We start from the raw sequence: 25,993 nt of genomic DNA, 5'->3' as shown, positions 1-25,993 counted from the left end.
TTCTTTCTCTTCTTTTTAATCACAGATGAATGTATTTTTTTTGGGGGGGGGGGGAAACATATTGGTTCATGTATCTAATCTTGATAAAAGTTACGTGTGGAAATAAGTTCTAACTTATCACAGAGAGGCAACTGCTGAAAATTATGAATGGAGCTAATATCACAGAGAAACACATGTTGAAAATTATGAATGGTGCTATGTAGGTATAGTGAGAGCACACTCAACTATAATATTAAAATTGAAAGCTTGCCGTTAAATTATGGATATACTATCTAAGAATAGATATATTGTGTAATTGTGTAAATGTGCAAGTTTTAAATTAAAATATGCATATGTTTTGGAGATATTGACTGACATGCAAAATTCTTAGAGTACAAAGAGGAATAACTCTGTAAAACCCTAAGTCAGATTTATAGGACATGGGTCATATGCTCAATAAAACTGCATGCAGTTAACAACCAATAACTGCATCTTTGATTTGACCTAGTGACCTAAGTTTTGAACTCAGGTAAGCCAGTTTTGAACTTATCCTAGTTTCATACAGACAAACATTTTGACTATGTTTCATAAAGATGACAATCATAGAAAATGTGGCCTCTAGAGTGTTAACGAGGTTTTCCTATCAAATGGCCTAGTTATCCTGTTTCTGACCCCAAAGAATCCAGTAACAAAGCTGTCCAAGATTGTTTTAAGGTAATACTGAGGCTGACCATGGTTCATTAATATTGTTCTAAAATTGTTACCTCTAGAGTGTAATGGTCAAATTGTTGACGATGGAAGATGCACAACAACTGATGACAGACAAAGGATGATCACAATAGCTCACTAGTGCTCACATGAGCTAAAACAAGAGCACTGCCTTGCAGGTGCAGACGCTCATCTGATCTTTCTGCCTCTGTATAATAGAAATATTGACCTACCCATTATTTTCTAAGTCCAAAAGGGGCCATAATTCTTGCAAAAAGCAATGCAGTCTTACGGTACTTGCTGTGTAGTGTCAGCTTTTAATGGCAAAAAACTGCTCCAAGTTTTAAAGCAACAGCTTTGACTGTAAAGGAGAAAAGTTGACCTAAACATAAAACTTAACCAAGAAATCTGATTTTCTAAGTCCAAAAGGGGCCATAATTCTTGCAAAAAGCAGGATGGAGTTATGTTTCTTGCTGTACAGAGTCAACTTTTGATGGTGAACAAGTGTTGCAAGTTTTAAAGCAACAGCTTTAATCGTTTAGGAGAAAAGTTGACTTAAACATAAAACTTAACCAAGAAATCTGATTTTCTAAGTCCAGAAGGGGCCATAATTCTTGCAATGATGAACAAGTGTCACAAGTTTTAAAGCAATAGCATTAATAGTTTAGGAGAAAAGTTGACCAAACAATATTATTAAAACTTAACCAAGAAATCTGATTTTCTAAGTCCAGAAGGGGCCATAATTCTTGCAAAAGGCAGGATGGAGTTATGTTTCTTGCTGTACATAGTCAACTTTGATGGTGAACAAGTGTTGCAAGTTTCAAAGCAATAGCTTTAATAGTTTAGGAGAAAAGTTGACCTAAACATAAAACTTAACCAAGAAATCTGATTTTCTAAGTCCAGAAGGGGCCATAATTCTTGCAAAAAGCAGGATGGAGTTATGTTTCTTACTGTACAGAGTCAGCTAATGATGGTGAATAAGTGTAGCAAGTTTTAAAGCAATAGCTTTGATAGTTTAGGAGAAAAAATGACCTAAACATAAAACTTAACCAGGTTACAAATGCCGATCAAGTGATGACAATAACTCATCATTTTTTTTTCAAAAAATCAGATGAGCTAAAAAGGACATGAATCTAGATGTGTGCCACATTTTAAATTATATATGGTAAATAGTCTTTTACCCGAAACAATGGCGAGAAGGGTAGATTTGACGGCCTATTACAAATGTATAACAATGACATTACTCAACAAAAAATTCATGAAAATTGTTAATTACAAATTAAAATTATGTGAAATAGATATCATTTAAGGTTGTCTTAAAGTAATCCAGTATTTATTACCCTGTGGTTAATGTAAATAAATCTGAGAACAGCATCAAGGAATACTTAAACCCTATAACTGAATATCAAATTCAAACTCAAATTTACAGCAAAGTAAAATATAACACTCGAAATATGAACAGAACAAGAAACTATCTTACGAGGACACATTTATAACAGACAGGGCCTCAACATCACTGAAATAGTCACAAATTAATATTCATGCAGGTAACATACAAGTAACATATAAAATAACTAAGTATTATTAATTAAAGGCACTCACTACCAGGCCTCCAGATCGTTCGACAACAAAAAAAAGGATTTTTTGATAGACATCTGGAAATTAATGCTATATTTCTTAAGAATGCTTTGAAACTTGATTACTGACAGACTATAATCATTTATGGAAACTCATGAATGTTAGTTGTTTTTACTAATCTTTACGATGAAAATCGAACAAATGCTTTACACGAGGTAAACTGCCTCAATTATTATAAAGTATGTATATTTAACGTGCACTGAACACTAAATCCTCCATAGCGCTATTGGTACAGACAGCAGAAAACTTCTTTTATATTGCAGCGGCGGTCAGGGTTCAATTCCCAATGGAGTCATCTTTTTTTCTTGATCTGGCATTTTAAAAATAGTTTAGAAACAAAAACTCATATTCTAATGTTCATAATATGACCAAACTTCAATAATGAAAGAAAAATAATTTTTTAGCCAAGATCTGGAGGTCAGTGCCTTTAGCAAAATAATATTTACTGTAATACAATGCTAAGTGCTAAAGTCATATAATGGTAAAGTAGGCAATTTTATTTTGCTTCATCTTGGCCAATACACAATTTTCTTGGCAAAATCATCTAAGTCTATATTTTCATAAAACTGCACTTTGACCTCTAAAACTGAACCAGGCCCTGCATTAACTTATCAACGTTTGTGGACCAGTGCTTTACGGACAACGAACCATCCACCTATACTAATAGCTCACCTGAAACAAATTCAGGTGAGCTAAAATGGGTCATGTTCTATTATACATATTTGATATATAAAAAGTAGAAGTCATTTAAAGGCATTTCTACTTTTAGCTCTAGCAACCCCTGAAAGTCTCGAGCCAAGCGCCCCCATTTGAACAAATTTGAGAGAGGACCTTAAACTGATGCTATAGACCAAGTTTGATGAAGTTCCATCCAGCAGCTCATGAGAAGAAGTTGTTTAAAGTTATTTCTATTTTTAGATCTAGTGGCCCCCTAAATGGGGCCAATCATCCCAATTTGAATAAATTTGGGAAAGGACTTTATAATGATGTTCAAGCTGTTCACGGGAAGAAGTTGTTAAATGTATCTTTATTTTTAGCCCCAGCAATCCCTAAAAGGGGTCAACTCAACTGCCCCCATTTGAACAAATTTTTGAAAGGACCTCATAATGATGCTACACACCCAGTTTGATGAAGATCCATCCAGCGGTTCATGGGAGAAAGTTGTTTAAATGTATGTCTAATAATTAGCGCCCCCATTTGAAATAACTGGGATAAGAAGACCTTATAATGATGCTACAGGCCAAGTTCAATGAAGATCTATTAAGTGGTTCATGAGAAAAAGTTGTTACAGGGTTTTCTATTTTAGCTCTGGTGGCCCCTAAAAGGGCCAAGGTGAACCATTTGTAAAAATTTGATAGAGGTCAATGCCAAGATCTACTGACCAAGTTTGGTGTTATTCTGATAATAGTTTCACAAGAGAAGATGTTTAAGTAATAAGAGCTGTCCGTAAGACAGCCAAGCTCGACTATTCGAAATATTGTCACAGAAGCAGGAAATTATTACCCAAAATGTTAAATATCGAAAGAGTTTTAAGTTCGAAAGGGGACATAATTTAACCAAAATGCATATCAGAGTTATGGAACTTGATGCTATCAACTAGTTTTATAACCCCGAAGAAACATGTTAAGTTTCAATTCAATATCTGCATTAGTTTTGGGGATAGTAACTTGCATGTAAAACTTTAACCTTTAACCAGAATTTTCTAAGTCCAAAATGGGGCATAATTTGCTCAAAATACATGTTAAGAGTTATAGAAATTGACCCAGTGAGGTTGGTAATTGACCTAGAAAAAGAAAAAATAAGTTTCAAATCTATATGCCTTTTGGTAATAGCTGTATGTACTTGCACGCAAAACTTTAACCAGGATTTTCTAAGTCCAAAAGGGGGCATAATTTGCCCAAAATACATGTCAGAGTTATGGGACTTGATTCTATCAACTAGTTTTATAACCCCAAAGACACATGTGAAGTTTCAATTCAATATCTGTAGTAGTTTTGGAGATAGTAACTTGCATGTAAAACTTTAACCAGGATTTTCTAAGTTCAAAAGGGGGCATAATTTGCCCAAAATACATGTCAGAGTTATGGGACTTGACCCAGTGAGGTAGGTAATTGATCTAGAAAAAGAAAAAATAAGTTTCAAATCTATATGCCTTTTAGTAATAGCTGTATGTACTTGCACGCAAAACTTTAACCAGAATTTTCTAAGTCCAAAAGGGGGCATAATTTGGCCAAAATACATGTCAGAGTTATGGGACTTGACCCAGTGAGGTAGGTAATTGATCTAGAAAAAGAAAAAATAAGTTTCAAATCTATATGCCTTTTAGTAATAGCTGTATGTACTTGCACGCAAAACTTTAACCAGAATTTTCTAAGTCCAAAAGGGGGCATAATTTGGCCAAAATACATGTCAGAGTTATGGGACTTGACCCAGTGAGGTAGGTAATTGATCTAGAAAAAGAAAAAATAAGTTTCAAATCTATATGCCTTTTAGTAATAGCTGTATGTACTTGCACGCAAAACTTTAACCAGAATTTTCTAAGTCCAAAAGGGGGCATAATTTGACCAAAATGAAGGTCAGAGTTATGGGACTTGGTTCTATCAACTAGATTTATAACCCCGAAGACACATGTGAAGTTTCAATTCAATATCTGCATTAGTTTTGGGGATAGTAACTTGCATGTAAAACTTTAACCAGAATTTTCTAAGTCCAAAAGGGGGCATAATTTGCTCAAAATACATGTTAGAGTTATGGAACTTGACCCAGTGAGGTTGGTAATTGACCTAGAAGAAGAATAAATAAGTTTCAAAGCTATATGTCTTTAAATAATAGCTGTATGTACTTGCATGCAAAAACTTAACCAAGGTGTGACGCCGACGCCAGGGTGAGTAGAATAGCTAGAGAATAGTCGAGCTAAAAATGCTGAATTTACCAGAATGCAGGATGATGGATGCCGGACCGTCCATCTATACTAATAGGTCACCCTGAACAAAGCTAAAAAATTTATGCTTTTAATAATTGCATCTTGACGGCCAACTTGAATTGCTTACTTTGAATTATTTAGCTATGGTTGCCCTTTGAAATAAGAATAATATAATAAGAGGACCATTTAAGAATTGTACTGACCAAATTTGGGAAAGATCTATTCAAATGTTTAAGTTTGGGTTGGGAGGCAATGCAATTATAAGTATACTTCTGAAAATCATAGAATCTATTACCAATCTTAACAACATCCAAAACAAGTGCATGCACTAGAAACAAGAGGACCATGATGGTCCTGAATCGCTCACCTCTTCCCACATGATCCAGTTTTGAGTATGATGTCGTTTTTTCTATTATTTGACATAGTGACCTAGTTTATGAGCTCATGTGACCCGGTTTTGAACTAGACCTAGATATTATCAAGATAAAAGTTCTGACCAATTTTCATGAAGATCCATTGAAAAATATGGTCTCTAGAGAGGTCACAAGGTGTTTCTATTATTTGACCTGTTGACCTAGCTTTTTAAGGCACGTGACCCAGTTTCAAACTTGACCTAGATATCATCAAGGTGAACATTCTGACCAATTTTCATGAAGATCCATTCAAGGGTATGGCCTCTAGAGAGGTCACAAGGTTTTTCTATTTCAAGACCTACTGACCTAGTTTTTGATCGCAGCTGACCCAGTTTCAAACTTGACCTAGATATCGTCAAGATAAACATTCAGACCAACTTTCATACAGATCCCATGAAAAATATGGCCTCTAGAGAGGTCACAACGTTTTTTCATTATTTGACCTACTGACCTACTTTTTGATGGTACGTGACCAACTTTCAAACTTGACCTAGATATCATCAAGATGAACATTCTGACCAATTTTTATGGAGATCCATTCACAAGTATGGCCTCTAGAGAGGTCACAAGGTTTTTCTATTTTTAGACCTACTGACCTAGTTTTTGACCACACATGACCCTGTTTCGAACCTGACCTAGATATCATCAAGATGAACATTTAGACCAACTTTCATGAAGATCCATTGAAAAATATGGCCTTTAGAGAGGTCACAAGGTTTTTCTATTATTTGACCTACTGACCTAGTTTTTGATGGCACGTGACCCACTTTTGAACTTGACCTAGATATCATCAAGATGAACATTCAGACCAATTTTCATACAGATCCAATGGAAAATATGGCCTCTAGAGAGGTCACAAGGTTTTTCTATTATTTGACCTACTGACCTAGTTATTGAAGGCACGTGACCCATTTTCGAACTTGATTTAAATATCATCAAGGTGAACATTCTAATATATGGCCTCTAGACAGGTCACAAGGTTTTTCTTTTTTTAGACCTACTGACCTTGTTTTTGACCGCACGTGACCCAGTTTCGAACTTGACCTAGATATCATCAAGATGAACACTCAGACCAACTTTCATACAGATCCCATGAAAAATATGGCCTCTAGAGAGGTCACAAGGTTTTTCTATTTCAAGACCTACTGACCTAGTTTTTGATGGCATGTGACCCAGTTTTGAACTTGACCTAGATATCATCAAGGTGAATGTTCTGACCAATTTTCATGAAGATCTCGTGAAATATATGGCCTCTAGAAAGGTCACAATGTTTTTCTATTTTTAGACCTACTGACCCAGTTTTTGACCGCACGTGACCCAGTTTCGAACCTGACCTAGATATCATCAAGATGAACATTCAGACCAACTTTCATACAGATCCCATGAAAAATATGGCCTTTAGAGAGGTCACAAGGTTTTTCTATTATTTGACCTACTGACCTAGTTTTTAAAGGCACGTGACCCAGTTTCGAACTTGGCCTAGATATCATCAAGCTGAACGTTCTGACCAACTTTCATGAAGATCTTGTGAAATATATGGCCTCTAGAGAGGTCACAAGGTTTTTCTATTTTTAGACCTACTGACCTAGTTTTTGACCGCACGTGACCCAGTTTCGAACTTGATCTAGATATCATCAAGGTGAACATTCTGACCAATTTTCATGAAGATCCATTGAAAATTATGGCCTCTAGAGAGGTCACAAGGTTTTTCTATTTTTAGACCTACTGACCTAGTTTTTGATTGCACGTAACCCAGTTTCGAACTTGACCTAGAATTTACCAAGATGAACATTCTGACCCATTTTCATAAAGATCCCATGAAAAATGTGACCTCTAGAGATGTCACAAGGAAAAGTTTACGGACGGACGCACGCACGGACGACGGACACCGCGCGATCACAAAAGCTCACCTTGTCACTTTGTGACAGGTGAGCTAAAAATCAGTTCCATTCATCAACACTGCAAATGACTTCTCAATGATAAAGCAGACAAGTCACTGACACAATACAGAAACCAGCCAATCAATCCTTTCAAGACTTTGATTAAACATGTTGCTAACAGACCATGCACAATAAATCATTATACATTAAGTATTTCTGTAAACAATCTACCAAGAAATGTTGCAAGTGTTAAAAGAGATCCATGCTTAAATATGCAAATGTACATGTCTTACTAATGTATCTAGAGAAAGAATATATCCTCAGCCTTAAAAAACTATTCTGGCTTGGTGCTTTACACGTAGTGTTTATATCTGTGTGGGTTTTTTTTTAAAAGAATATCATTCTGACTTCATAAAATTTAGGATGTTTTATCATGTTCAGCATGTTCGAATAATTTTTTTTTCTACAATGTAGAATTTGATTAAATCCTGATTTTTCATAACTTCACAATATCACACCCTATAAACGACTGTATTTCCCCTCTTCCTCTTGCGAGTGATCAAAACAATAAACTGACATCTAAACGTTGAAAAACAGCATTTTAAAGTGACTGATTTGCTTTAAAGGTATATATATTTACATTTTATTAGAACCTGAACATGACTTGTTTCTGTATATAATGTGCTAGTCTGATGACAGGTAGAATTATAACAAACAAGAGGGCCAAGATGGCCCTAGGTCGCTCACCTGAGAAACACTCCATAACACAACATATTAAACAGAGTAAACATGTTTGACCTAGTGATTTCATGGAAAAAAATATTCTGACCAATTATTATAAAAATTGGAGCAAAAATATTGAGTATAAGTAAATATTTTCTTTGATTTCACCTACTGACCTAGTTTTTGACCCCAGGTGACCCATATGCAAACTTGACCTAGATTTCATCAAGGCTATCATTCTGACCAAATTTCATGAAGATCAATTGAAAAATACAGCCTCTATTTCATGAAGATCAATTGAAAAATACAGCCTCTATCGCATACACAAGGTTTTTCTTTTATTTGACCTAGTGACCTACTTTTGACCCAAGATGACCCATTTTCAAATTTGGCCTAGATTTTATTAAGGTAATCATTTTGACTTAATTTCAGGAAGATCAATTGAAAAATACAGCCTCTATCGCATATACAAGCTTTTCCTTTGATTTGACCTAGTGACCTAGTTTTTGATCCCAGAGGACCCATATTCAAACCTGACCTAGATTTCATCAAGGCAATCATTCTGACCAAAATTCATGAAGATTAATTGAAAAATACAGCCTCTATCGCATACACAAGGTTTTTCTTTGATTTGACCTAGTGACCTAGTTTTTGACCCTAGATGACCCATTTTCGAACTCGGCCTAGATTTCATCAAGGTTATCATTCTGACCAAAATTTATGAAGATGAATTGAAAAATACAGCCTCTTTCGCATACACAAGGTTTTTCTTTGATTTGACCTAGTGACCTAGTTTTTGACCCCAGATGAACCATATTTGAACTTGGCCTAGATTTCATCAAGGTAATCATTCTGACCAAAATTCATGAAGATTAATTGAAAAAATACAGCCTCTATCGCATACACAAGGTTTTTCTCTGATTTGACCTAGTGACCTAGTTTTTGACCCCAGATGACCCATTTTCGAACTCGGCCTAGATTCCATCAAGGTTATCATTCTGACCAAAATTCATGAAGATTAATTGAAAAATACAGCCTCTATTGCATACACAAGGTTTTTCTTTGATTCGACCTAGTGACCTAGTTTTTGACCCCAGATGACCCATTTTCGAACTTGACCTAGATTTCATCAAGATAATCATTCTGACCAAAATTCATGAAGATTAATTGAAAAATACAGCCTCTATCGCATACACAAGGTTTTTCTTTGATTTGACCTAATGACCTAGTTTTTGACCCCAGATGACCCATTTTCGAACTTGACCAAGATTTCATCAGGATAATCATTCTGACCAAATTTCATTAAGATCAGTTGAAAAATACAGCCTCTATTGCATACACAAGCTAAATGTTGACAGACGACAGACAGACGACAGACGACAGACAGACGCCGGACATCGAGCGATCACAAAAACTCACCTGAGCATTGCTCAGGTGAGCTAAAAACTCGATTGATCACTGATTTTGTCGAGAAATTATACATTGTCAGCGTCAAAAGTACTTATTTTCTTGCTTGAAGAATGACCTATATGTAAATTCCACTGTTTCATGGATAAAGAAACAAAACTAGTTTGGTAAAATGAAATAAAACCATTGATAAATACTCGAATTTGTTTATAACCGTAAAGGAAAGAAAACTCAATGCTATTTCCTGACTGTATGCATGCTTGCTTAATTTCTGTACAAGTGCTTGTGAGTTTGGTATAAAGACTGTATGCCTGTTTGTGAGTGACTTCTTTAAAAAATATCGGCGTTTCCTATGCTCCTGTAGTATTTCTTCATATTTAGAACCCGCAAACAATGTTTGAAGGAGGGTGGTATAAAGCAGTCACCATGCGGTCTGTCTGTTCGATCTGTTTGTATATGTGTCCTCATATATTTAGTCGTGCAATTTCTTCAGTGCTATTGCACCTACCTCTCTCAAAGTTTTCATACAAACATCGGCCATATGTACCCAGCCACAAAAATAGTAGGAGCTTCAAGTAAGCCCTCTGCTCCAAATACACTTCTGATGTACTTTAAAGGTACTTCCAATCACATAGACCTGCTTCGCATTCAGTCCCGGAGACTTCAATTGTACTTCTGCCTCATACTTCCCCTGAAGTCTCTGGGGCCTTAATTGTGCTCCACTTTTGTGCATGGGACTCCAAGGAAGTACTAGGGGACTTCAATGATACTTTAGAATCTTTAACAAACAACTGAGGATTCAAGTGGAACTTCAAATATACTTTCTTAACTTTGAAAAATACCTGCATCTAAGGAACTTAAAATGTACTTCTGTGACTTTCTATTTTTAAATTGATTCCTTCATTTTATGTGCAGTGGTTTTTTATACTATGAAAGTGCTAACTTTGTATATTTGTAATAAACAATTAAAGTTGTCAGATATTTTGTCTTGCTAATCTTAAGCCCAGTGCCACATAATGTAAATTTTACAGTTGATTTCAACTGGATTCTTTTTGCACTAAAAATAGTATCTGCATATTCTAGCTTGTGCTTTTTGACACTATCCTATACCCTCCTTAATTTTGTTATATCATTGAAAAAAATACCATTTACGTAATACTCAAAACACATATATGTAAATTACACAAGAATAGAATAATTCCATGTAAATGAAAGTCAGCTTTGTCCATTAGGGTTGACATCTGACAATTTAAGCCGCACTATGTGTAAAGTGTAATAGTCCGTTTCTCAGTTTTTGCTAGAAAACAGGTTGTTTATTTCCAATACCAAGTTTGACAATTCTGATGTCACACACATATCCATAAGATTCAGTAGTGGCGGGGGTACAGCTTACCATACTTGTACCATTTTAACCCTTGCACCGGTAGCATGGAGTTGGCCTACTGAAGTGGTTTTCATCAAGGGGTGAAACTTGTCTGTTTCTTTCAATAGTTGTTTCAAAATTTATAATGAGAGAGACTAGATGCCATAGAAGAAGTTGACCATGTATTTTCTGCAGATTAGTATAAGAATACAAAAAATGTATTTAAACTGGAAATGAGTTAGTTAAGTACATAGGTACATGGGGGGACAAGTCTACTGGCAAGGACTGTACATAACCATTTATAGGAGGTACCAGGCACTGGCAACGGAAAGCATACATAAAATAGATCAAAAAATTTCTGTAAGGACCGGAGCAAAGGTGGACACAGACCTTAAGGTTTGACTCTTGGTGCGTCTAGTTCATGGAGTCCAAACTACAATAACTGTCAAGTCAGTCACAGTTTTCATATTTATTTTCTGCTCTGATCTTTTATTTACACAGGTCTTTAAGCATGTTCTATTAATTTCAAATTTCAAGCACCAAAGGCATGATACAACCTCAAGACCTCCGAGCTATTCGCAGAAATTACCTCCCTGGCGTTCATTAGTTACTGTAATGCAAGGGGAAGTAATCGCCGCAGAGGTTGGCACGACCTCTTGATTGACAGTCAAGCGCCTAACCACTTCAACTTTGACTAAGGTCTGTTTGAAAAACTTAACCTGGAGATATGTTGATTTTAAAAAACTTAACCGAAAAACTTACTAACACGCGTTAAGGCAGCAATGAGTGACAACCCCCTGCGAAATATGACCATGTTCAACCATTTACAACCATGGTTCAGCATAGCCATTCCATGTTTACCATGGTTGGACCAGAAATTTTGACATGGTTGACTGGTTGAAAAAAAGGCCACCATGGTCAACTGATGTAGACCATGGTTGAGATATGACTGACCATGGTCAACTTTGTTACCATGGTTAAAAATTACAACCATGGTTAAAAAACAAATGACACAGACATTATGTATGTAAACCATGGTTGGAAAGGATACAGACCATGGTCAGAAACAAAGATTTTTTACGCACTTAAAACAGCAGAAAATATATTGGCATGAACTTTTCATAAAATTTATACTGAACAAAATTCCTAAACATCCACCTGCTTTGAGATAATTTTTATTGTATAACTGTATGTGCGATTAAGCATGATCATATAATGTGTAGCATACAAAAGCGTTAAAATTTTATCTATTAACTGTACATATATATCTTGTGCCCCAAAGGCTGATTTGGGCCTGTGCTGTCATAGATACTGCTAGGACCCTTTTTTATGAGTAATCACGTAATCCACTTTTTTTCACTGAAGGACAGACGGAATTTCTTTTATCATAGCAACCATAATTTTAGTCGACTGAAAAATAAAATGATGTGCATAATCTACATATCGTCCTGTAACTACACACCAAGTTTCATGAACCTAGCTTATGTACTTTTTGAGTAATCGCATAATCCACTTCTTTTTCGCTGACGGACAGATGGACAGACGGAGGGTAAACCTATAGTTTCTTCCGGTTTCACGGTAGGGGACTAATTATAACCATATATATTGTCCGGTTATTTTCTGAAATACACTAATCAATACTAATTGCTAGAGTACTCTTTTTAATGAAAAGTATTTTATTGGTCTAACCACTGGATAGGGGGGCATTCGGTGGACTGTTTGTACCTTATTTAAACACACTTCTGGCTAGAATGTTTGGCATACATACACATATACAGCATTGTCAATAGCTATTAGAAAGTTTATCCATGATCTCAGACACATGAATTGTTTTCAGACATTCAGTTGATACAACTTTAAATATATGTCTGCCACTAGATCTAAGGATGTAACAGTCATCAGGTATTTTATATTACTTTCACAACAGCAAACACTTTCTTTTCTTGTTAACAACAAAAAACTTGACTGAAACTACTTCGCCTGAATGACAAACCACAAAATAACAAGTTCTTTTTTTCATTCGCTGATATGCCTGACTGGAGTACTTTTGTCCATAATTTCAACATGAAAACACTTTTTTAAATCCAATGAGAAGTTGAGTTTGTTGACTGCGAAGACCTTCACGGCATTCATCTGGTGAGACTGGTAAGAGTCTTCCTGCAACTTTACAACATTTTTTTGCTGTTGTCCACTGCTTCTACACTTAAGCATCCTGTTCAAAAGTGTTTGCATTTGTAGCTAGACTCCACTGAACCTGAAACAGATTAGGATTAGACGATCAGTAAAACCGAATGATGCTCCCTAAAGCATGTGCTTGTCGCGATATTGCCACTAACCAAATTAACACAAGAAAGGGAGACAATACATGTAGAATTATATTTCTTGAAAAGGCATTTCCAGTTCTCTGTGTTTGTACTCTCTCCTCAATAAAGCCTTACTGCAACCTAGATTTCATCTAGACAAGTATTCTAATAAAGTTTCATGAAGATCAAATAAAAATGCAAGCTCTATTGCATACACAAGGTTTTTTTTTATCATTTGATCTGTTGACCTAGTAAGCAGTCTTTTTACCTCAGATGATGCATATTAAAACTCCAACTAGATTTCATCAAGACAATCATTCTGACTAAATTTCATAAAAATCCAATGTAAAATATAGCCTTTATTGAATACACAATATTTCTCTAAGATTTCACCTGGTGACTAGTTTTTGATCACAGATGATCCATATTTGAACTTGGCTTAGATTTCGTCTGGACAAGTTACACGAAGATTCAGTGACAAATGCAGTCTATAGCTTGCACAAGGTTAAGTGTGGACAAAAGATAGACAGCTCAGGTAAACCAGTAACAAAAAGCATTTATTTCACACATTTTCCTAAGTTTTTAGTGGTTTAAAAAGGCAGATTTCGGTATTTCAAGTGGATTTCAGTTCATTTTCAGTAATTACAACCGAATTAGACTTACTTCTGTTATGATTTGCCTGCATATGTGTCTCAAGTCGCTGCCTTCAAGACAGATTCCTGCTACAGATGAGACAGTCAAACTTTGAAGCTTTGCCTTTTATCTGCACATTGGCGGCCATGACTGCTGAAATACAAACATTCACTTCATTTTACATTTACACATGAGACAAAGAATTTTAAACAAGTCACTGTGCATAATCTCCATATTGCCATCAATTCACATACTAATTTTCATTAACCAGGTAGCCTTAATCTTCTTGAGTTATCAAAGGATCCATTTGTTAGAGCCATATTTTGACTATTTCTGTTACCATAGCAACCACAAACATTCTGACCATGTTTCATAAAGATTGGAGTAAAAAATGCAACCTCTAGAGCGTAAACAAAGATTTGCTATGATTGCCCCTGTGACCTAGTTTTAACTGCACTTAGGATTTCATCAAGGCAAACATTCTGACCAAGTTTCATAAAGATTCACTCAAAAAATGCAACCTCTAGACTGTAAACAAGGCAAAATAGAGCAAATTTTATAAAATCAAGAGCATTAACTCTGGCCCTATTATAAGTCCAGATGTGTTTACACAGGACTTACCGTGTATTGAAGTGACATGTTCATATATAATAAAAAAAACAGTGGTCAAGTTTGAAGCTTTCTTGTAATTTTAACAATAAATTTTTAAGGAAAGTACTACTCGTCTGTACACTGAACTGACATCCTGTCGACTAAATATACACAGATATGAAACAGGCCGGTCCAATAACATTAACAAGAGTCTCGTTTATCTTTCGCTTGCGAGAACTACGCGAAATTTGAAATACCTGATACAGCGCCATTTCATTTTCCTCTGCTATGAATCCGGTTTATCATTGATAACAACATATTTATTTCAAAAAAGTGAAAAAAATGGATTAATTCTCAAAAAATATGCAATACCCTATCGGATTTACATTTTTAAGAATGCTTATGTTGGATTTACCTCCAGATCTAATTAGATTCAGGGACATAGCAAAAGGGTCAGTCATAAACAGTCATATAAGGTAGGATTTAATATTTCATTAAACACTGTCATAATTTTTGGCCAGTGTGCTTTTTTGAAAAGAAGACATATTTTATCATACAATGAATAAGAATTGCTTCATGATGTTTACTGGACAAGAAATTGAGTTTTGCTTATTGTTCGCATCACCCGTGATAACGTTTTTCGGGAAACAAGATCTTGTTTCCGCCATGAGCTCTACCGCGACTTCGCCTAAGTGGTGTATCTGTGTATATTTAGGTCTTTGTTTGAACTAATAACAAGTAAGAAATATATCTCCAATTTTGTAATAGTTATGTATCAGGTGGCCCCAGTAGCTCAGTTGGTACAGTATTGACATGGTAAGCAAAGGGGGTCTGAGCTGAAGTACACATTTTTCTCCTCAAAACGGTTTCATTGGTGGCCAGTTTTAAATTGAAGTACCCCTTGGAGCTCAACTGGGCGAAGCACTGGCTGGGGTATTCGAGGCGAACCAGGATTTGTTTCCACATTTTCCAATAAATTACAAATTGAAATGTCACTTAATAGTGGGGAGGAATGTAGTAGTTCTCTTGTCAGGTAGCCATCATGGTAATTGATAGAGCTGACACAGTAAGCCAAGGGTCCCAGGTTAGAATCCTGATCGAGGCTACATATTTTCCTCCTGAAAGCAGTTTGTTTATTTCCAAATCCTCACTTTACGACTTTGATTTTGTTTGATAACTATGCTATTCACAAATTAGCACTTACAAGAGCCGTTCGGCCGTTAAATTCTCATGTAAATTTTCGATGGTTGAATAGTTTCTCGCCGAGCACTTTCCTGGATGTTTTTTTCCTATCCGAAAATCAGTGCACTTGTCATGAAATGTTATCAATGCTAGATCGTTTAAGGGGAAATGGCGTCGTAGCATAATACAATTTCTTACCAAATTGCTAGCTGAACACTAAAACTGTCACACAGCAACGTAAATTGGTGTTAAAGCTAGTTGAAAGGCATGTCGATGTTGACTTCGGATAGCTTTGGTCGCTCACATCCTCACAAAAACGAAATTCGTGCATTGCTGAAATATATCGCTGCTTCTGGTGTGCATATTATTATATTGAAAATATATTTTTGAAAGCATTAAACAGCGAACATCAATAACATCTCGTCTCGGCTGTTTAGAAAGACCGCGAATCATATATTTCTATGATGTAAGCGGCTGTTCGGAAACGGCTGATTTTAAACGCGGCAGAAATGGCAGACGATTTAATGTATTTCTTAATCCAGTGGGAGGATCGCTTTATGTCCGTCATCGACATAAAGCACATCGTCAAACCAGTAAAGAACAAGTTTGCCTACAAGGAGGAAGAGATCATTAGGGCGCAGTTTGGCAAGAAAAACAGCTACGAAGCTGTCATCTGTGAAATACATCGTAGTATAGATCTGTCAAAAAGTTGGAAACACGTTTGTACAATAGATCTACATGTGTATTTTATATGAAATTGGACGTGATAAATGCGGCCCCGCCCCATCCTCAAGAAATATTCTGTTACTGGCCTTGCTGACAGGCTTTTTTTCACAGAGGGGAAGGGGCCCAGGCCCTTGATTTTGGGGGGAAAATAGGCTACATGTTTTGGTAAAAGGAGAATAAAAATCTTGAGGTAAAGACCAATTTTGGGGAAAACTGCACAATTCTAAAGAAATTTTCTGAGGGGAAGGCACCTGTAAAGGCCCCTGCTTATAGAAGGAAAAAAAGCCCTGGCTGCTATTTTACACATGTTGAAGATAAGATGAGATTTATTTAAAGTCGGCAAGACATCGAACAAGTACAACAGGTTGGCTTGAGTACTGTAATTATCATGAATGTGCTGTAATTCCAGTATGACTGTTAATCCAAGTAAGTTTTCATTTTAAATTTCATATTTTAAAATATAAACGTTTGTAACCAAGGAAATTTTCTTGTGTTTCATCTGTGGATACACAAGTTCTTTAACTCTAGACTATTATATAGAGTCAGAGCTAGAGTTACGGTTTAGCCACTGCCTTTTAATAAAACCACTGCACTGGTACACCAATTGCGAAAACAGACTAGATCTACCATTGCCGGTTTGATTTTTGTAGAGTATAGCTGGACCAGGCAGTAATGTACATCACGATCCATCTTAACTGAATGAAAAGCATGTGTGCTGTCAAAATGAACTGTGCGGTATTGTCTGTATACAGTGTAATTGTACAGACAGGAATTTACTATGTATTTATTTAACGAACAATGGAAAAAAAACTAAGAATTAAGTCCAATCGGTTCAGGCAGCTGCATATGGTTGGACATCGCCACCAAAATTTAATTCATTCAGCCGTGGTAAAAATATTTATGCTCTGGCATAAATACGATTTTAGCCGCCGCATAAATATTTAACCCCCGGCATAAATATGAATTAATCTGCGGTAATTATTTTAGCTCCGGTATAACTACCGAGCATAAAATATTTAACATTGAATTACATTGGCCGATAAATAATTTAGCCGCGGTTGTAAATATTAAGCTCCAGCATAAATGTGATTTGACTCGCGGTTTAAAATATTTAGGTCTGGCAAAAACTGCAAAATATTCAGTGGCAAAGCAGTGTGTGAGGGTATTCGTCACTCCTGTGGACAGAGCTCTAGTTTTATTTGTGACTGATTTATGCCCCTTTTTTTAACGTAGAAGTTTTTATTTTCTGTGCGAGTTCATATCTCCAATACTATTGCAGATATTCGGTTGAAATTTCACATGTCTCCGTGTTAATAACAGTATCATACCATCAAGGCTCATAGCTCTGTAAGGCATTTTCTAGAATTATCCCCCATTTTGAACTCAGAAAATTTTAACATTTTGTATATAAGATTTTAGTTTGTCAAGTATTTGTGGAATTATTCTGTTTTCAAACTTTTGAAATTAACATTGAAAGCTTATATTATACTATCCAGCACTGAGAATAGTTGAGCGCGCTGTCTTCGACAGCTCTTGTTAAGGGTAGTTATTACCCATGTGTGCGTATAAGAGCTGTAGCGAGTACTCTGGCATCCAAGAGTCTGTCTTGAAAAATGAGCACAAATATTGTTAACCACAGAGAATCAGATCGTTATATCAAATAGTTTTGAAGATTGCTTTTAAAATTACAAATGTAGTAAGTTTTCGATTAAACACATACACCACTGCCTGAAAAATATACATTTCATTCTGTCGATTCTGTGTATGCATCAACAAGAAAAAGAAAAAAAAACATTACCTACGTAAAATGGTATAGACGCGTACATGGGCTTACTGAATTACCATTAGACTCTAGTTTGATTTAGATTACAGTTGAAATATTGTAATGTTTGTCAGTTTAAGTTGGGCTTATATTCATAAAAGTAACAGGTGAATCAAGGTTTGATTTGTGAATTGTAAGCATGGACTCGTGGGTCAGATCTGATCATCACATGCCTAGCAATCCACAGTGTAGACTGCCCTAGTATTTTGGAATGCCAAGTTTAGTAACCATCTTCATGTTGTAAGGACTAGTAATATTTGACCCTACTGTACCCATGATGGTGATATTAAATGGGGTTGCCTAAATGGGGCTTGATAAACAAACAAAAAAGTGAGAAAAAGAGTAGTAATATGGGGTGATTTTCATCTAATGGTGATTTTCATGAATAAGGGTTATTACTTGTCATATTTCAGTTACTATTGTTGAAGACAGTAAGGCTGGACATCTTCTCATGAAGCCAAGACCAGAAAGTATTACCAGCATGGAAACTGACAGTGTTAAAAAAAGGTATTATCTAGGTTTATATACAGGGTTTTGTTGTGTACTTCTGGATATGTACTACCCTGTCTGTACTTATGTTCAATGTCTGAGCTAGGTACATGGCAAAATTAAGTTTGTCAGACAATATATATAATACTGGTAGTTATTATGCTACACTTCAAAGAAGGTGTAATATATTGCTTTGCACATGTTGATTGTTAGACCAAATGGTCTCCGATAAAGAAAAACTAGGAAACGCTTGCGCCTAGGTTCCTCAAACTTGGTAGGCAGGTTGCCATTGGTCATGGCCCGTATTGTTTTGAGGCCAAAGGTCAAGGTCACAATGTTTGTCATGACTGGTAGCTGTAGATGACCCCTATTGTTTTTGAGGTCGCCAGGTCAAGGTCACAGTGACTTGAACAATAAAACAGTTTCCAATCAAAAACTGGAGAATGCTTTGGTCTAAGCATATCAAACTTGGTAGGCAGGTTGGTCATGATGTTAGATGAACCCTATAGTTGTGAAGTCAACAGGTCAAAGTCTGAGGTCATCAGGTCAAAGTCACATTGACTGATCAGTTATTGGTTTCCAGTTAATAACGGTGGGTGTGAGGGATACTCTATGATCAGGGTTGCCACCTACCTTGAAAAATCAGGGAAATTTGTTTTTCAAGATCAGTGAATTGGTAGAGAATTTTGAAAATGGTAAGTCAGTGAAAAATGAAAATTTCAGGAAAGGTGGGAGGGGGATGATTTTCCTGAATCAGATACAAATCTGGTGACTGTTGCAGTCTCCAGGCAATATAAGTAAGTGTTGACTATATATGTAAATGTCTTGGAACTTAGTAGACAGGTGGTCATTACCAGTAGATGATCCTATTGTTTTTGAGGTCAAAAGTCAAGGTCACAGTGATTTTGAACAGTAAAACCGTTTTTGATCCACCAATAACCAGGGAATGCTTGGTCCTAGGTTCCTCGAACTTGGTAGGCAGGTTGGTCATGACCAGTAGATGAGCCCTATTGTTTTTGAGATCACTAGGTCAAGGTCAGTGACATTGACGTTAAAACACTAAACGCTTGGGCCTAGGTCTCTAAAACTCGATAAGCAGGTTGGTCATGAGCAGATGAGGGGAGCATATGTTTATTAAACGTTTCTTGTTTTGCATTATTTTGGAAAGATTGCATTACAAATCTGTCTACGGAATGCTGGTGTGCAAGAAAAAGTATCTTTGTTCAGATCAGATTATAGTATTCATTACCTCAGGTATTACTTCTGTACAGGAGAAAATTTTGTATGTGTCCCCGGGATGAGTACATTAAGTATGTATACATGCATTGTACTGATTAAAGTTTTTCTTCTGTTTAGGGATTTGACGAACTCAAGATCAGGTTAGGCACTTAAAGAAGAGGGTTCGGGAACTCGAAAGGTTTTAAGATTCTGCGAAATCCAGCAATAAAGCATCTAATCTGCCTGAAGGACCAATCCTGTCCAGCCATTCAGAAAGTCCTAGTAGCCCTTAACAGAAACCGTGTGAGGAGTATAATGGCTATACAGAACCACAATTGAAGGATATGATTTGTCACGAGGACAGCCTTTTTGAGTGCTGTAAAAAACTTCTGGCTCTGTTTTCCACTGACTACATTACTACCGTAGTGTAATGGTAGGACAGCAAACACCAACACAGAGCCCAAACCCAAATTGATCCAAGATTGTATGCTTGCTTAAGCAAAGTGTTAAAAGAAAAGTTTCCTGGCACTAACAGACACAGAAATAACATTGAAGGTGCAAGCTGTTCAAAAGAAATGCAAAAAAGCTAATCAGTAAAATGAAGGTTTTATGGAATAAATTTTTGATTGTTTAATATTGTTCCTAGTGTAGATTTTTAATCCTCAAAGCAGCCTTTATATTAATGGTGAAGGTGCATTAAGTGTTATAAATACTTGTTCATCTGTGGGTATCAGAAATTACGGTATGTGTTTTGGTCAAGATGGATTGAAATTTCTTTCAAAGGTTGAAAACCTAATTTTGGAGGCATTTTCTGCTGCAAAGCTCTGAAGCCTTTGTATTTAGTGCTCATATACAGTGATCAGTAGTTGTCTGTGTTCTAATAATTATATTCAAATAGCATGTCCATTAATCATGTTGAACCAAGTTCATTAACCATACTCTCACCATGTTTATTCATGGTTAACCATGTTCATAGACCATGTCCTAATCATAGTTTGACCATGGTTCTCATTTAACCATGTTCATAGACCATATCTTAATCATGGTTGAACCATGGTCGGCAATTTGTTATTTTGTTAAACCATGATAAACGAAGGTCATACAGCCATAGGTTGACCATGGTTGGCAATGGTCCATTTCGCAAGGGAGACTTTTGTGCTTACTAGCCTGTTTTTAGCTCACCTGAATTGCTCAGGTGAGTTATTGTGATCGCTCGATGTCCGTCTGTCTGTGTCTGTCAACATTTAGCTGTTAGTCGGGTTTGTCTGGTACATGCTCAGTAACAGCTTCAAGGGGCTTAAAATTTCTTCGATAGTGCTTTAAAGGTACTTCAGATGGGACTTTATCATGCTTCTTGATATACTTAAAAGATACTTCTTTACATGAAGCACATTTGAGCACATAATGCTACTTATTTAAGATGGAACTTTAAATGTACTTTAGTGGGTGAGACTTCAATTGTGCTTCCTGAACGAAGCGTATTTGAGGCATAATTCCATATTTTTTACAGCTGGGACTTCAGTTGTGCTTCATTAGAGCTTCAAAGATACTTCCTGACGAAGACATTTGATGCATAATTAGCATATTTTAGACGGGCCTTCAGTGTTACTTCTTCCTATTGATTGCTAATACATAGTTATTGCGTCGAGCTGAAGTAATTAAAGCGCCAACTTCAATGACGCTAACTTGGTACTCCAGAGGGGAGCTTTATTTATACTTCTTATATACATCAAATGTACTGATTTTGCGGGTGGGTAGTTAGTGTCCATCTTATTACTTTCCTTTTTCTTTTTAAAGTTACACTTAAAGGTGAATCATGGTCTGTGTTTCGTATCAGTGCCATAACGTCTTTATGCATTAAGGGATTTTGAAATAACTTGACACAAATGTTCACCATCATGAGACCGTAATGTGACAATGTGTCTCATACAGACTATATTTTCTAGAATTTCAAACCAACTAATATATAATCGGAACTGCAATTAATAACATGTGAGAATATGAACAGTAAATGGGGTGAAGGCGGCGCGAGATTAAATCTACTAATCCTTTGTGGATCGCTTTCTTGACAGCGTCGCACAGTAATCAGCTTTATTTAGTTGTGTCTTTGTATTTGCCATAAACACATGAACTTTAACATGACATTGTCTTATTTTACTGAAATAATTCTGCGAATGAAATAAGTCCCCATTTTACAAGCAGAAGTGCCATTAGAGGAAAAAAATGAGGGTCTATTACCTCACCTGAGCAAGAAGTGCTCTAGAAGAGCTTTTGTGACTATCCTGTGTCCGTCGTCTGTCTTTGTCGGGTATTTTTCCGATATCTGGAGTAATGGTGTTATTTACCTTTGTACAAGATAAGGGTAGCATTAATAACCCTGACAATTACAGGGGCATAACTATATTAAGCTGTTTTGGAAAGTGTTCACATCTTTATAAAACACTAGGTTAAACACTTTTGAGGTCAAAACATATTGTGTGAAGAACAGGCTGGATTTGGAAAACATTATAGCCCTGTTGATCATATATTTTCTTTAAAATTGTTAATAGATATGTATTTTGTCAATAATAAAAACTGTACTGTGTTTTTGTGGATTAACCAAATTTCCCTCAACTCAGTCATCGTATTGCTCTGTGGCGAAAGATTCTAAGTTAAAATATTGATGGTAAATGTTTTAAAATTATTCTCAACATGTATGTTAAAGCGAAGTCTTGTGAAAAATTCAAACATACTCTGTCTGATTTTTTTTTGTGTTTACAGGAGTTAGACAAGGTGAAAATCTCTTTCCTTTTCTATTTTCTTTATTCTGGAATGATTAATAGCTTTTTTGTCTAGTAATTTCATGGTCTTTAGTTATTTTTGATAATTGTAGTCATATGTTAAGTGATAACGATTTTGAAGTTTTCTTCTTCAAGTTATATTTGCTATTATATGCTGATGACACAGTCACCTTAGCAGAGACCCCTAATGACCTCCAGTCAGCTCTTAATGCTATGTCAGAGTATTGCACCTCATACGGGTTTAAAGTTGTCATATTTTGGAAAAATAAGGAGGTATACGTAAATGCTTCAGTATTTCAATTTGGAGAGTGGTAATATTTTAGAAAGTGTTGACTACTTCTCATACTAGGTATTCAATTTTCATTCAATGGCAAGTTCGGTAGAATGAGGCTCATTTAGTTGATCAAGCACGCAAGCTATTGTTTGCAGTTATTAGTAAATTCAGGAAGTTGTTTTTAACTATTTATTTGCAGTTGCACCTTTTCGATACCATGGTTACCCCTATGTCTTGTAGGCCCCCAGAGGTTGGGGGAGGGGTTGAAAATTTAGATATTGTTGATATATTTCAGTTGAAATAATATAAAACTTTTTAAATTTGAAGCAGGTACCCCTAATAACAATGTTGTATGGTGATCTTAGTTTTTTACCACTTTCGAGTCGTTTTTAAATGTAGAGTGTTAACTTTTTGGAGTAAGTTAATAACTCCAAGGAAAATAAAATTTGAAATATTTTGTACAGAACTTCTCTCACTGTCTCAGAGACGAAACAGAAATTCAATGGTTATGTTTTTTTAAAAGAATTCTTGATTCTCTTGGTATATCTAATTAGTCGTTAGATCAGAAGATTCGCTCTTGTAACTCCTTCAAAAATGTTGTTAACACTTAAAATTAAAAATCAGTTTATACAAAACTGGAACTATTCAGTTAATAACCCAAGCAAATGTTTAAATTATAGAATGTATAAACACGAATTTGTATTTGTAAATATTTCAAGCTTTTACCTTTTGACCTTAGCATTTCACTTTGAAAAATTCAGATGCATGAATCAGGGTTGCCAATAGAAAAAGGTAGATTTGAAAACAATGCAGGAGAACAAGTATTGTCATTTGTGTAACAGTAACATATTTAGGAGAGGGAATTTCCTTTTTATTACAAAAGATATTTTCAAGTTGATAAAAAATGTAATATATTTTTTTGTCAATATAATATTCATCTATACATTTAATTTATTAGAGGGAATATTATTTTAAATATCCAGATACTCTAAATTTTTTCTGACCTTATGAAAAATTTACAAAAAGAATACTTTGTTAAAACTGGCTGTTTCCTGTAAGAAAATTTGTCTGCTTTTAGATAAATAGTTAGTTTTCGTCCTTCCACATCTCAGTTTTTTCTGCAACGAGGTTTTACATGTCAATCTGATTTTGTTACTATGACTTGTTATTGTTACAATTGTTGTCAGAGGCCTATTATGAGCATTGACTTGTTAATAAATTGTAAACTGTAAAAAGCAATGAAAACCCGCCCAAAATCCGCAAGGACATATTCCTGGCGTGTGTGCGTTTCACTATCAAATGCAAACTACTTCTAACATGAGAAATAGCGGTAAATCTTGACAGTCAGTAAAACATGAGGGCTGTATTTGTAACGATAACATTTTATTTTATTTTTGGGAAACGGGGTTAAACCTTTTAGGCCATTCAGCTATTTTGTGCTGCTTTTTGAATCTTGTTGATGTTCACCATGAAGTTAACTCTGAATTACTAAAAAGGACTTAATCGATTTTTCTGATAATATATTCATTATCCTTTTTTACGTATACGTTCATCCGCAGGATACTTGCGGGTGAAAATAGTTTTGTTTGTTGTTTTTAATCGAGGATCATTTTTTGCAGACGGACAGACAGACGGGGGGGTCAACCTATAGCCCTCTCCTGTTTTATCTCACTGATATTTTGAAATCGGAAGGTAACATTACTTCGTGTGTTTCCATAGGAAAATTGATATTAATTTTTTGCAAGACATGGTAGGGACCTTGCTTTATACATTCAGTTTCTAATTTGTATTTTCTTGATAGTATATGTGTGTACGGCCAACTCTGAACACTTGCATGTAAACGATGCTGAAGCATTCAGTTAATTATTTAATTAAGTAATTTAAGTAGGATAGCGAGTTACAGACACTCGAATCCAACCACCCCGAATGGATTAGTATAAGCATCGCATGGGGGTGGGGGTGTTGGGTTCGACATTTAATGACATTATAAACATGAAGACTGATCAAAAGAAACAATTGTGTACGCATACTTTTTATTTCATTTACGCATTTTAAGGACATAAATCGCCTTTTGTAATTGCAAGATGGAATACGTATCATCGCAAATACGAATTCAGATCAAATATCAAAATTGGCAAGCGGCATACAGTAAATGTTTTTTTACCGACTAGAAAAAATTAATTTCATTCAAAAACGCAACAGAAACAAAACATTTTATTTACATACATTTATGGAGTATGCATACTTATTACAGAAAACATGATGGATAATTGGATTACAAATCAATCTGGCGTGATATTCATCAATTTCGTGACTTGGTCGAGAGAATTTTCATGCAATGAGTGTGATCAGTCAAAAATTTTTTAACATTACTGTCGTTGATTTTATTATATCATCATATTCAATATTTTTGTTAGGGCTTATCGTTTTTAAATTAAATACACATACAGTGTAAGTCAAATAATGAAATTTAATGACGATTCTTACCCTTTTTCCCTGTCATTTTATTGTTTTGATCACTCGCAAGAGGAAGCGGGGGATACAGTCGTTTATAGGGTGTGAATATACTTAGAAACTTTGGCAAATAAAAAACAAATCATGTGCTTGATTTTTGGTTTGAACTGCTTTGAAAAATTTGGACCTCAAACAAGTTTTGATAATGGGAGTCTATGGTAAAATTGCAATTTTCATAACATTTTCGTCAGTAGAAAATTTTAAGATTTTCAACAATATAGATTTTAATGAAACTTCTCAAAGTCGTAAATAATCACATGGTCCGTAACAAGGTGAAATAAAATGTATTTTTATAAGTAGAAATTTTTTCACAATGTAGATTTTAATGAAACTTCTCAGCCGTAAATAATCACATGGTCTATAATACAGTGAAATAAAATGTAGTTTCGTGAGTAGAAATTTTTCCACAATGTAAATTTTAACTAGA

General features: G+C 35.5%; 1 protein-coding gene across 1 annotated transcript in view; it reads right to left on the bottom strand.

Annotated features, from left to right (window-relative positions):
• LOC123559535 (AMP deaminase 2-like) overlaps positions 1–25,993 on the bottom strand; it is a 130,537-nt gene that overhangs the window by 84,608 nt on the left and 19,936 nt on the right.

Source organism: Mercenaria mercenaria, chromosome 10 (genome assembly GCF_021730395.1).
Source record: "Mercenaria mercenaria strain notata chromosome 10, MADL_Memer_1, whole genome shotgun sequence".
Taxonomy (NCBI): domain Eukaryota; kingdom Metazoa; phylum Mollusca; class Bivalvia; order Venerida; family Veneridae; genus Mercenaria; species Mercenaria mercenaria.
This window is presented reverse-complemented; position numbering and strand designations above follow the sequence as displayed.